Source organism: Alexandromys fortis, unplaced genomic scaffold (assembly GCF_014885135.2).
Source record: "Alexandromys fortis isolate MF-2015 unplaced genomic scaffold, M_Fortis_MF-2015_v1.1 scaffold_255, whole genome shotgun sequence".
NCBI classification, from domain to species: domain Eukaryota; kingdom Metazoa; phylum Chordata; class Mammalia; order Rodentia; family Cricetidae; genus Alexandromys; species Alexandromys fortis.
Window position 1 is genome coordinate 1,767,828 of NW_026068158.1, and position 13,013 is coordinate 1,780,840.

The window sequence follows — 13,013 nt, forward strand, 5'->3', positions numbered from 1 at the left end:
AATACAAGTGACAAATCTTTATAGGGCACAAGACCATTGTCCCATTGTACACACTGATAGGGACAGAATACCCGTGCCCTCATCAACATGATCAACACTATTATGCTGCCCAGATAAGGTACAGGGCTGCTATCCTGAGTCTTGCAGGATCTACTTGGCTTCTCTCATGACCCTGGGACCATCCTACCCACCTGCAGTAGGTGTCACAGAGTGAGGGGAGAATCTGCTCTCACCCATGACACCACATGACAGATGGATAGTAAGGTCAGTGTCAGTTCTCCCACTTTCATGCCTTCAGTACTGGTTCACCTGCATCATCGGCCAACAGGGTCAACCCCACTGTTTGCCCAGGAGAGGTGCAGGGCCTATTCCCCTCAGTGTTGCATTAGTGGAAAGATGCAGTTCTTTTTAGTGATGCAGCCAGTGAGGGGTGGAACCAATTCTGTGCAGCCCTATCATCACTGTCTTTGTGGCAACAGGAGTCACAGACATCAATATAGGCCAAGACTGTGGCACAGCCAAGGACCGAGATTTGGCCCTTGGAAGTAGCCCAGGCTCTGATGATGCAAGGCCCTGAGTGGCAGTGCATGCCACTCTGACCTATATTTCCCTGACACATGGTTTGGCCCTTAGACACTAACGTGTGTAAGTAGCAGCCCAGGATCTTGGTGGTAACATGGGCCATGGATATCAAAACAGACCCTGCCTGTGGTTGGACGTGGACCCAGACATGGTCTTTGTCAGCAGCCTGGGCCATGATCAGCATGGATCCAGTTGGTAGATTGGGGTGGGCACAGTGACTGCATGGCCTTGGAACACCAGTATGTCCTCAAGTGGCAGTCCAGTTCCTGGGCATATACTTGGCCCTCATTGGCAACAGGAGCCCCAGATGTGAACATAGCCACAGGCTGTGGCTGGGCCATGAAATCAGACATGGCCCCAGCCACAGCGGGACCCATATGACTCCTGGCCCTGGTTGGCAGTATATGTCACTCAGGTCTGTATGGTTCCTGGCAGCAGCTTAGGTCTGGATATCATCATGGCCCTAACTGGCTATACAGTTTACCCAGATTGTCATGGCCTCAGAGACAGTTTGGCAAAGTGCTAATGTGTCCCCAGGTGGCAGTCCTGCCCCTGGGGCATCCACTTGGCCATCAATGGTAAGAATAGTCACCGACATCAACACAGACCCTGACTGTTGTAGGGTCATGGATCCAGACTTGGCTCTCGCTTGCAGTTCAAGTATGAAAGTCATCATGGCCCCAGGTAGCAACACTTACCACCTAGATTATCTGGTCCCATGACTATCAGACACTAGCATGGCCTCAGGTGTCAGTCCAGACAATAAGTCTCTGCATGGCCCTCTGTGGTAACACGAGTCACTGATATCAACACAGAGCCCAGCTGATGCAGAGCAACAGACTCAGACATAGCTACCGGCAGCAGTAAAGGCCTGGACATCATCATGATCCTTAGTGGCAGAAAAGAGGCAGAAGGACTCTTTCAATGGCATGGTACCTCACAGCCCTCAACTCTTCAAAGGCCACCAATGTGAGCAGGTTCCTCACTGCCCTCAACTCCCCAGAACATGGTAGTTTCTGTCTTTCTTCCATTTTCCCACCATATACTCACTCGTCGTAATGTTGTCCTACTGGACAAAGACATAACTTTGGGAGCTTCTGTTCCTGTTGCCTGGGAAAGTAATTTATCTTCTAGAAAGTTCTAGTGGGTGTGTGTATATGAGTAAGTCAGAAGATATATTTGAGCATTGGTCCCCACTGGCCACTTTGTTTGAGACAGCAGTTTACCTGGTCACTGCTGTATACTCCAGCTGTCTGTCCTGATTTTTCCACATTTTGATTCATATCAGAATAACTGCATTCTAGTAGAAAATGTAGTGGAGAATATAGAAGCATCCATTTGCTAATTGGTGAAAAGAAAATCAAAATTTTATTATTTTCTTTGTTACATTATTGTGATAAGAAGTAAAAAGTACTGCTTAACAGATTTGCCCATAGTTTAAAGTATTTCTAAGCACTTCATTAACTTAAACTTGTTTTAGTAATCAATATTTTTAGAAAAACTCACTGCTAGTTTCATAGAAAAACATTAGAGTGCATAGTGAACAGGCATGTGTAAAATTTTGGACCCCACCTGTTTATTTGAAAAATAAAGTTAAGAGATCAGGTCAGGCACCTTTAATAGTCAGGAGAATCATTCTGACAACACAGGCATCTCTAGGCATGAAGACTGGACCAGAACCTCCATGCCCTAAATACACACCAAGCAGTCTTTGAGCACTTAAGCACACATAGCTTCCAGGACCCATTCCTACTGTCTGTGTGCAGTTCTCAGACAATAGGGCAATAATTTAAAAACTGCAAAGACTGGTGTTTGCTTTAACATTTCTACTAAAAAGGAGGCTTTCAAGGAAAATTGGAAACCTGTTTGTGTATATATGTGATTATATATATATATATATATACATATATAGAGAGAGAGAGTGATATATATATGCAAGGTTCATGTGAATATGCACATGCATGCATTGTGGAAATCACTATATCAAGAAGTTTTCATACAGAACATATTGAGAAGCAGCAGAACTTTGGTATCAGAAGCCTTAGAGCTATATACTTAGATTCTCAAAGTATATAAGTGTGTGAAAAGACATATAATTTTATATGATAATGCTAATAATAATAAAAGTAAAAGAAAAGAAGTTATGACATGGTTTGAACAAAAGGGGTACAACTTTATAAGCTAGAATTTAAGTACTGAAAATTAACTTTAGCTGAGCACGGCAACGCATACCATCAGTCCCAGCGCTTAGGGAACAGGCAGGCAGATCTCTGTGAGTTCAAAGCTACCCTAGTCTACACAGTGCTTTCCTGGCTAGTCAACATACATAGTGAGACCTTGTATAAAAACAACAAACAAACAAACAAAAGCATTAAAAATTCTTTTCTGGAAGAATTATAAAACAACAGTTAAAACACATTTGTGATTCAAAAAAGGAGTGTTATCGAGTAGAAAAGCTAATTATTAATTCCAAAGACCCTAGAAACAGCATTATTTGCTTAGACATGCAGCATAGAGGTGACAAAACTTAAACAAGAAGAAAAGTAGAAGGATAAATAGAAAATGAGCAAATTAGAAACACCAAGGAAGTGAAGCAGGACATCTTGCAATAACAGAAGCTACAGCACTAAGTTAGAGGGCTGGTGAGTCTGGAGAGACAGTCCAGCAATTAAGAGCACTTCATCCATAATAAAGAGACCTGGAGTTCAGCTTTTGGATCCACATAACAAGTAGAGCATCCTGCCAATACCTGTCATATCTACTTCAAGGAGTGTACAGAGGAAGGCCACTGAGTTTTGCTTACTTTCATTTGATCCAAGATTCAATATGTGAGCCCCAGATTTGGAAGAGACCCTGAGTCAGTGGAATAGGTGGTGAGTGGTGGAAGATGACACTGGCTGTTATGTACAGACCCTACACACACTCACATTAATACAAGTGAAATCTTGTTTTAAAAAAAGAAAAAGCTATTAGAAGAAGTCAAAAAGCTTGCTTCCTTTCTTCATTTGTGGATGTATAACCCTTTCTTTCAAATGAGCATCTTTACAAAAAGGATGGGAAGAGTTTCCTTACTCCCAGGGTAAGAATCCAAAATCTTGATCAGCCTACTTTTATGAAGCACAAATGCTAAATCACTTAAGTCAGCAAGGCCACTGATACTGCCAGTAGAACAGAAGACAGATAGAAAAAGGTCAAAATTGCTCATTCATAGATATCTATATCTAGTAAGTATCAATAGCTATTATTTTCAGGCACCAAATATTTGAAGGTTTGTTGCCCTGTGATACTTAAAAAATACAACTTACTAGATATTGACGATAACCCTAGGAATGTTAGCATTATCATTTTCTACTAAAATTGCTCAAGTCTTCTATCCTTATCAGGATTAAGAAACCCAAAGTTTGCCAAATAATGCCCTGGAAGACATCATTAGGTTCTGCTGCTACTTAAAAAGTGGTTCATCAAAAATATCTTCAAGTTTCTCCATGAAATTAAAACCCACAGGTATTGAAAGCAAAAGCATCATATTATAATTGTGACCTTACAATATTGTGATCTATGTAGTTTATGTTCGTCTTATTCTTTAGACAAAACAAATCTGTAAAGCATCAGCAGGGCAGATTTTACTACACCTATGCTACAAGGGTTGAAAGCAAATGGACCAGAATGTTAAATGACAGTCACAATAAGTTGATGACAAAGTTAAAATACCTACAACTACATCTAAACTTTGACTAATCCTCCTTAGTATTCTTCCTAAAATCTCAGGTATACAACTGGTATACAATTTCTTAAGCATCTATTTCTGATTTATAAATCATTGCTTCATCACTTTCAAAAGTAGGGATAGATTCCAATTCCTCCAATCTCATCCCCAGACCTGTAACAAACCTCTGTCAGGGGCCTGCCTTCCTACCCTACTTTCCCTTCAAAGGGACTTCAACTAATCTTGAAAGGGACCCAGTGTTCCTATTTCCTATGGACCTTCTCAACCTCTTTCTAGCCCATTCCTATGCCTACCTGTCAGCCCCAAATACATTGAAACACTCTCTCTCCAAAATCCCCAGTGGCCCTATCTGGCAGGACTCAGGTATGTGATTCACACTGTCCTTCCACTCTCATGATCAGCAGGGTAACAACCATCTTAAAGGTATTCCTCTTCCCACCTCAACTCCATTTACTTAGTCAACTTTTGGTTCAGACCCAGAGTCCACCTAGCCCTTTCATTCTTGTTTCTCCAGAGCATTCTTTGCCTTACTGCAACCTATTTGCAGGATCCCAGCTTCCTACCACATCTCTAACTCCATGAGTACTCTGCCTTGAAATGTGAAGTAGGGATTCCTTTAGCTCATTTATGAAGCCACTTTCATCCTTTTCTTCTGAACCACCTCTACTGCTCTTTGTTACCCACCAACCTGCAGAAACACTCCCTACTGGACAACCCTCAGCTATCACAAGATCCAGAGATGGCAACAGAAATCAAGGAGTGGAACACCAACCCAAAAAAAGCAAAACCAATGCTCAATACTTAGAATTACCTCAATTATCCTAAACCTGGATGTCAACACATCAGTACAAAAACATAATCATTAATAATCAAAAACAATATGCTTCTATAGATATACTATAGACTAATATACATTAGAACCCAGTGGCACCACTGCAGTAGGACCTGACAAACACAATGCAGCTGAATCCCCAGATGAAGATGGGGAGCTCAAAATTGCAATTATGAATATGTTCAATGACCTCAAATAGGATATGAATAAACAATAAAGTTTGTTGGAACACACACACATACACACACACACAAATATTGGATAAAGTAATGAAAACAATTCAAGATGTGGAAGCAGAATTCAACAATGAAATAGAAGCATTAAAGAAAATCTCAGCTGAGATAAAACAGGAAATAAAAAATTTAGGAAGTCAAACAAAAACCTCAGAAGTATCCCTCATCAGGAAAGTATAAGACACAGAAGAGTGAATCTTAAATGTTGAAGACAAGGTAGAAGAAATATATAGTTTACCCAAAGAAAATTTTAATTATAGAAGAATCTAGGCACAAAACATTAAGTACACATGGGACACTATGAAAAAATAAAATCTAGTAATAGATCTATGGATAGAGGAACAAGGGAAGAACAAATAAACAAGCAACAACAACAACAAAAAGATTAAAGTCACAGAAAATAGTCTTAAAATTACAGAAGACATTTTGCTAAAAAGAAGGAGGTGCCTATCAGGGTACAAAATGTATACTGAACACCAAATAAGCAAAAATAAAAAAGAAATTCTCCATAATACCTGTGGTGGTTTGGATGGAAATGGCCCCCATAGGCTCATAGATTTGAATGCTTGTCCACCAGGGAATGTTACTATTTGAAAGGATTGGGAAGTGTGGCAGTGTTGGAGAAAATGTATCACTAGAGGTAGACACTAGGGTTTCAAAATCTTAAGACAGGCCCAGTGGTTCTCTTCTCCTGCTGCCTGTGGATTCAGATGGAGAATTCTAGGCTACTTCTCCAGCACCATGTCTGTCTGTATGCTGCCATGTTCCCCACCATAATAATAAAGTAATACTATGAAACTGTATGTAAGCCCCAATCAAATGCTTTCTTCTATAAGAGTTGCTGTGGTCATAGTGTCTCTTCAAAATAATAGAATACTGACTAAGATGATACATAATAAACAAACAAAATACTAACTGTCCAGAACAAAGAAAGAATACTAAATATATAAGGGAGAGAAACCAAGTAACATATAAGGGTGGAACTATTAGAATAATATATAACTTTTCAATGGAGACTCAAAGCCAGAAGGGCCAGGACATATATTCTACAAATTCTAAGAGACCACTGTTTTCAGACTACTGTACCCAATAAAACATTTTATCACAATACACAGAGAAAGAAAAACATTCTACAATAAAAAATATTTAAGTAGTATCTATTTATAAATCCAGACCTACAGAAGGCACAAGATGGAAAACTTCAAAAGGAAGAATTTAATCACAAATAACAAAACACAAGGAATAAATAACTCCAGAACAGCAAATCAAAAGAGGAGAGAAAAATCAATACTATCAGAACAAATAAAAGGAATCAACAAACACTGCTCATTAATAACTCTCAACATAATTGCAGTAAATTTCTCAATAAAAGCACACAAACTAACAGATTAGATTAAAAAAAAGGAAACACACCTCACCATCAAGAATGGACATCACCTCTGGGTAAAAGGACAGAAAAAAAATGATGTTCCAAGCAAGCTACTGTAGCCATTTTAATATCTTACCAAAAAATTCAAATAAAAACTAATTTTCAGAAGAGCTAGAGAAAAACACTACATACTTATCAAAGAGAAAAATCCACCAGTTAGACACTGCAATTCTTAACATCTATTCACCAAACACAAGGGCACCCAACTATATGACAGGACGCTAATAGACTACAGATGCCAGCCCAGACTACTATTACCCAGCAAAACTCTCAGTCACAACACATAGAGAAAATAATACATTCCATGATAAAACCCAATTTAAGGAATCTATATCTACAAATCTAGACCTACAATGGGTTCAAGAAGGAAAACACTACCACAGTTTATATCACATATTGACCCTCATACCCTGATAGTGGGAGACTTCAATACCCCACACTTGCAAATAGACAGATTGACTAGAAAATGAGAAAGAAATGTAGGAGCTAACTGATGATCTAAATCCAATGTGTCTAATAGGTATTTACAGAACACTTCACTCAAACGTGTGATGGAGGTGGGTCTTGTATCTTATCTGTTGCTTTCATTGGTTAACTAATAAAGAAACTGCCTTGGTCCTCATAGGACAGAAAATTAGGTAGGCAGAGCAGACAGAACAGAATGCTGGGAGAAGGAAGCTGAGTCAGGGAGTCACCATGATTCTCCCACTCCAGACAGACGCAGGTTAAGTTCTTCCCTGGTAAGCCACCTCGTGGGCTACACAGATTATTAGAAATGGGTTAGTTCAATATGTAAGAGCTAGTCAATAAGAGGCTGGAACTAATGGGCCAGGCAGTGTTTAAAAGAATACAGTTTCTGTGTAATTATTTCAGGGCATAAGCTAGAGCTAGCTGGTGGCCAGGAGCTGGGGCGGCAGGGAAGCGGCCCACAGCTCCTTACAACACATGTGTATGTATGTATCTTCTCAACACCTAATGGAACTTTCTCCAATACTGACCATATCCTTGGACTCAAAGTATATCTCAGTAGATAAAAGAAAATTGAATAACACACTTCATCCTATTTGACCACCACAGATTAAATATCAACAATAACAGAAACAGAAGAAGGCTTCCAAACTCATGGATACTGAAAAACAAGTCAAGATAAAAATTAAGAAAACAATCAAAGACATTCTAGAATTGAATGAAAATAAAAATACAGCATAACCAAACTTATGGGACACAATAAAGGTCATTCTAAGAGGCAAGTTCATAATATGAAATGACTACATAAAAAAAATTAGAGAGATTGCATCCTAGCAAACAGTACACCTGAAAACTCTAAAACAGAAAGAAAAAATCAAATCCAAAGGAAGTAAGTGTTAAGGAACAACCAAAATCTCGTCTGGAATCAATAAAATGGAAACTAAAAGCAATACAAAAAAATCAGTGAAACAAAGAGTTGGTTTTTTTGAGAAAATTGGTAAGATTGACAAACCCGTATGCAAATTAACTATGAGGCAAAGAAAGAATATCCAAGTCAACATATTTAGAAACTAAAGGGGGGTTATAACAATAGATACTAAGAAAATCCAGAGAATTATAATGACATACTTTCAAAAACTGTACTCTGTCAAACAGGAAAATTTACAAGAAATGATTAATATTTGATATATTCCATTTACCAAAGTTAAATCAAGATCACATAAGCAGACCTATAACTCCTAGTAATTTAGAAATAGTCAACTAAAGTTCCACCTCCCCCAAAACTCAGGACCAGAAGGTTTTAGCACAAAAATGTACCAGACTTTTAAGTAAGAATTAACACCAATACTACTCATCTTATTTCACAAAATAAAAACAGAAGCAACATTGCTCAAATCATTTTACAAAGCATAGTTAACCTTGATACCCAAACTACATTAAGACTCAACAAAGAAAGCAAATTAAAGGCCAATTTTCCTTATGAACATAGATGCAAAAATACTCAATAAAATACCTGCCAACAGAATCCAAGAACACATCAAAAGGATCACCTGTAGGTTACATCCCAGAGATGCAGGGATGGTCCAACATATGTGAACAGATAAATACAATTCACTATATACAAACAGAAAGGTCATCTCATTAGATGTAGAAAAGGCTGTTGACAAAGTCAACACCCCTTAATGATTAAAGTCGTGGAGCAATTAGGGATGCAAAGTCTTCACAGATCTTGAAATGACAATTTTCATGTTCATGGAAACACAAAAAACCCAGGACAGATAAAAAAAATGCCTTAATAATAAAAGAAATGCTGGAAACTCAGGATAATCAGGTTGTACTATAAAATTATAGTAATAAAAAAATAGCATGGTATTGGCACAAAAATAGGCAAGTTGACAAGTGGACTTGAAGACCCAGACATAAATCCACACACCTATGAACACCTCATTTTTAGTAAAGAAACCAGAAATACAAAATGGATGAAAGATAGCATCTTCAACAAATGGTACTCGTCAAACTGGATGTCTTCATGTAGAAGAATTCAAATAGATGTGGATCTATTTATCACCATGCACAAACTTCAACTCCAAAGGGATCAACGACCTCAAAAAGATACACTGAATCTTATAGAAGAGAAAGTTGGGAATAGGCTTGTTCTCACAGGCACAAAAAAAAAAAAAGACTTTCTGAACAGAATATAATAGACACTAAGATCAACAATTAATAAATGGAACCTTATAAAACTGAGAATCTTCTGCATGGCATGGGATATAGTCATTTGGACAAAGTAGTAAGCCTTTTTTTCAAACTCTACATATTACAGAATATATATAAAGAACTCTAAAAACTAGATAGTGGGCTGGAAAGATTACTGAAAGTTAAGAGCTTTGACTGTTCTTCCAGAGATCCTGAATTCAATTCCCAGCAACCACATGATGGCTCACAACCATCTATAATGAGATCTGGTGCCTTCTTGGTGTGCAGGCAGAATACTGTGTATGTAATAAATAAATAAATCTTTAAAAAATTAGATAGTGAGAAAACAAATAACCCAATTAAAATTGGAATACAGAGCAAAATAGAATTTTCAACAGAGGAAACTAAATGGCTAAGTAGCACCTAGAGAAATGCTCACCATCTTTAGCCAGCAGGGATGAAAGTCAAGCTACATGAAATTTCTTCTTACATCTGTCAGAATGACTAAAATCAGCAAAACAAGTGACTGCTCATGTTGGCGAGGATGCAGAGTAAAAGAAACACCCCTCCACTGCAGGCAAGAGTGAAAATTCATACAGTCACCATGGAAATCAGTGAGATAGTTCTTCAGGAAGATGGGACTACCTCAAGTCCAGCTATACCAGTTTTGGGCATATACCCAAAAGGATGCTTCAAACTACCACAGAGGCACTTGCTCAACCATGTTCATTGACTCTCTATTCATAATAATCATACATTGGAAACAGCCTATGTCATCAACAAATGCCTGAATAATGAAATTTTGATTCATTTACACAATGTAATATTACTCAGCTGTTAAAAAATTAAACTTGTGAAATTCAAAGGCCAATGGATGGAACTAGAAAAAAATCATTCTGAGTGAGATAACACAAACCCAAAAAGACATGCTATGCATTTGCCAATACATGGATGCTAGCTTAAGTCTTCTACAGGCATGGTACAATCCATATAAACACAGAAGTTATGTATTAAACAAGGGACTAGGGGGAGGAAAGGATTTCCTGAGGAAGTGGATAGAAGAGATAGGGGATAGCTGGAATGGGAGGATTAAAAGAAAAGGGAGAGGGAAGAAAAAGGTTAGGGAGAGAAGATAGGAAGATCAGCTAACACTAAGGGCCATTTGAAGGGTCATACATATACCTACTACCATAGAAACTTCTTAAAATATATACATATATAAAAAGAAATCTAAAAGGGATTGCTAAGGAACAGGAGAAACAAAGCCCCAATTGGACCTCTCTTGCCACCAAATTAAACCTCCAGTGCCAGGAATTAGTTACAGCTAACTGAGTTGTTGGACAAAGGGGCACCATGTGAATCCCCAAGCAACTCAGGTTATTGTCAAGGTTATTGATAGCTCTCCATAGCCTAATAGTAAGGCCCTATTCCTGATGACACCTACATAGCTCACTGAACATGGAGAAGTACAGCTGGTTCTTAACCAGAGCCTTCACCCCTACTGGTGTTAATGGTACTAGGAGGTACTCTGCACACTACTAAAGGAAAAAGATAAACACCAACCCAGCTCCCAGCTCCCAAAACCATGATCTACAGTGGTGACCTGTCTGAATGATATGCTGATGAAATAGTGACACAAAAGTTGTGGGATTAACCAACCACTATTTTCGTAATTAAAGGCCTAGTCCATGGGATAGAACCCATAGTCTGACACTGCTCAGGTAGCCAAGCAATAGACAGGCCGTGGACCTAGTGGAAAACCAAATACTGTTCTGCAAAAGCAATCTCATCTCCAAAAATATTTACATTGTGATTCTTAACACTAATACAGTTATAGTTATGAAGTGGCAATGAAAATAATTTTCTGGTTGGGAGTCATCCCAACATGAGGAACTGTATGAAAGGGCCACAGAATTAGGTAGGTTGAGAACTGCTGTGCTAAAGGAATGTACCAATAAAATGACTCCTCATGGCATTCTTTTCTATTCATACATCAGTGTCTTACTCTGTCCATCCTTGGAGATGCTTCCTGCAGCAGAACAAATACAGAGACCCATAGCTGGACAATGTACAGAGACTGAGAGACCTTGGGACACTCAGTCCTAAATGGGATGTCTTCATTAAACATGAATTTAGAGACTGAGGCACTAGGCACAGCACCTGTAGAATGCACAGGACTTCCAAACCAGGATGGTTCCCAGTGCTGAGAGGAGAAATGGACACATGATCCCATTCCTAACCAAGAAGCTACCTCTAATTGATAACTGATAGCAAAGGATAAAAATGGTTTTCTCCAAGGGAGTCTCATTGGGTATACAAATGACACTTAAGTGCAGGCCCCATGTACATCAGTTGACAGCTAACAAAAAATGAACTCTTTGATACTAATGGAGATTTGGAGATATTTTGTCTCATAATGCTTTATTTGGGTTTTTCTTTTCTTTTATGGTTTCTGATTTTTGTGTTCTTAAGGTTTTCTTTTTTTTTTTTTTTTTTTGTTTTTCGAGACAGGGTTTCTCTGTGGTTTTGGAGCCTGTCCTGGAACTAGCTCTTGTAGACCAGGCTGGTCTCGAACTCACAGAAATCCGCCTGTCTCTTCTGCCTCCCAAGTGCTGGGATTAAAGGCATGCGCCACCACTACCTGGCTTTTAAGGTTTTGTATATGAGTATGCATGCACATCTACCTCTATGTGTATGTTTTTGGTGAGCTTTCTTTAATGTCTCCGTTTGCTCCTCTTAAATTATTAATGTTTTTCTTTTTATTGACCTGTTTATTTTCTAGGGAGAAAGAAAGGTGCAGAATTGGAGTGGTTGGGAATATCTGAGAGGAGATAAGGGAGAGGAAATCATGACCAGACTAGTGTTTTTTTGTTTTTTTTTTCTTTTACGAGAGTTGCCATGGTCATGGTGTCTCTTCACAGCAAGAGAACCCCAAACTGAGACACAAGTTGATACCAGAAGTGGCATATTACTGTGACTGGCCTGACTGATTTTTTTCACAGAAAAATATGAACTTTAAGAATTTGGATTAGAAGAGCAGTTGAATGTGGGGATTAATGCACCATCCTATTAAGAACATGGAAGACAGTAGTGTCATTTGAACTGTGGGAGCCTGGCTCAAGAGGTTTCAGAAGAAAAAAAAGTATATGGTCTAGATTATTCCTGTTATGGCCATGTGGCTGCTTTGGTGAAGAACGTGTCTGATTTTTGCCCTTGTCCAAAAAAAGTCTGCCTGAGACTAACCTGCAGTTTTGGCTTAATTGCATTTGCAGAGAAAATTTCAAAAGAGCCTAGTGTCAACTATCATGTGGTTTTTAGTGGTCATGTTTATAAAGATCTATAATAAAAAGGAGCAAGCTGAGCAAGAAAAATTACAAAATAAACAATTTCAGGAGAAAGGGTACAGGAAGTGGAATGGAGCTAATCCTGTGTTTAAGAAGATAAACATATTAAAGAAAATTGGGATGTTAAATGGAATAAACCCAGTTAAGCTTCCAATTGTAAAAAGGAATTAAGCAGCAGTTTGGATCCAGGTATGGTTTATAG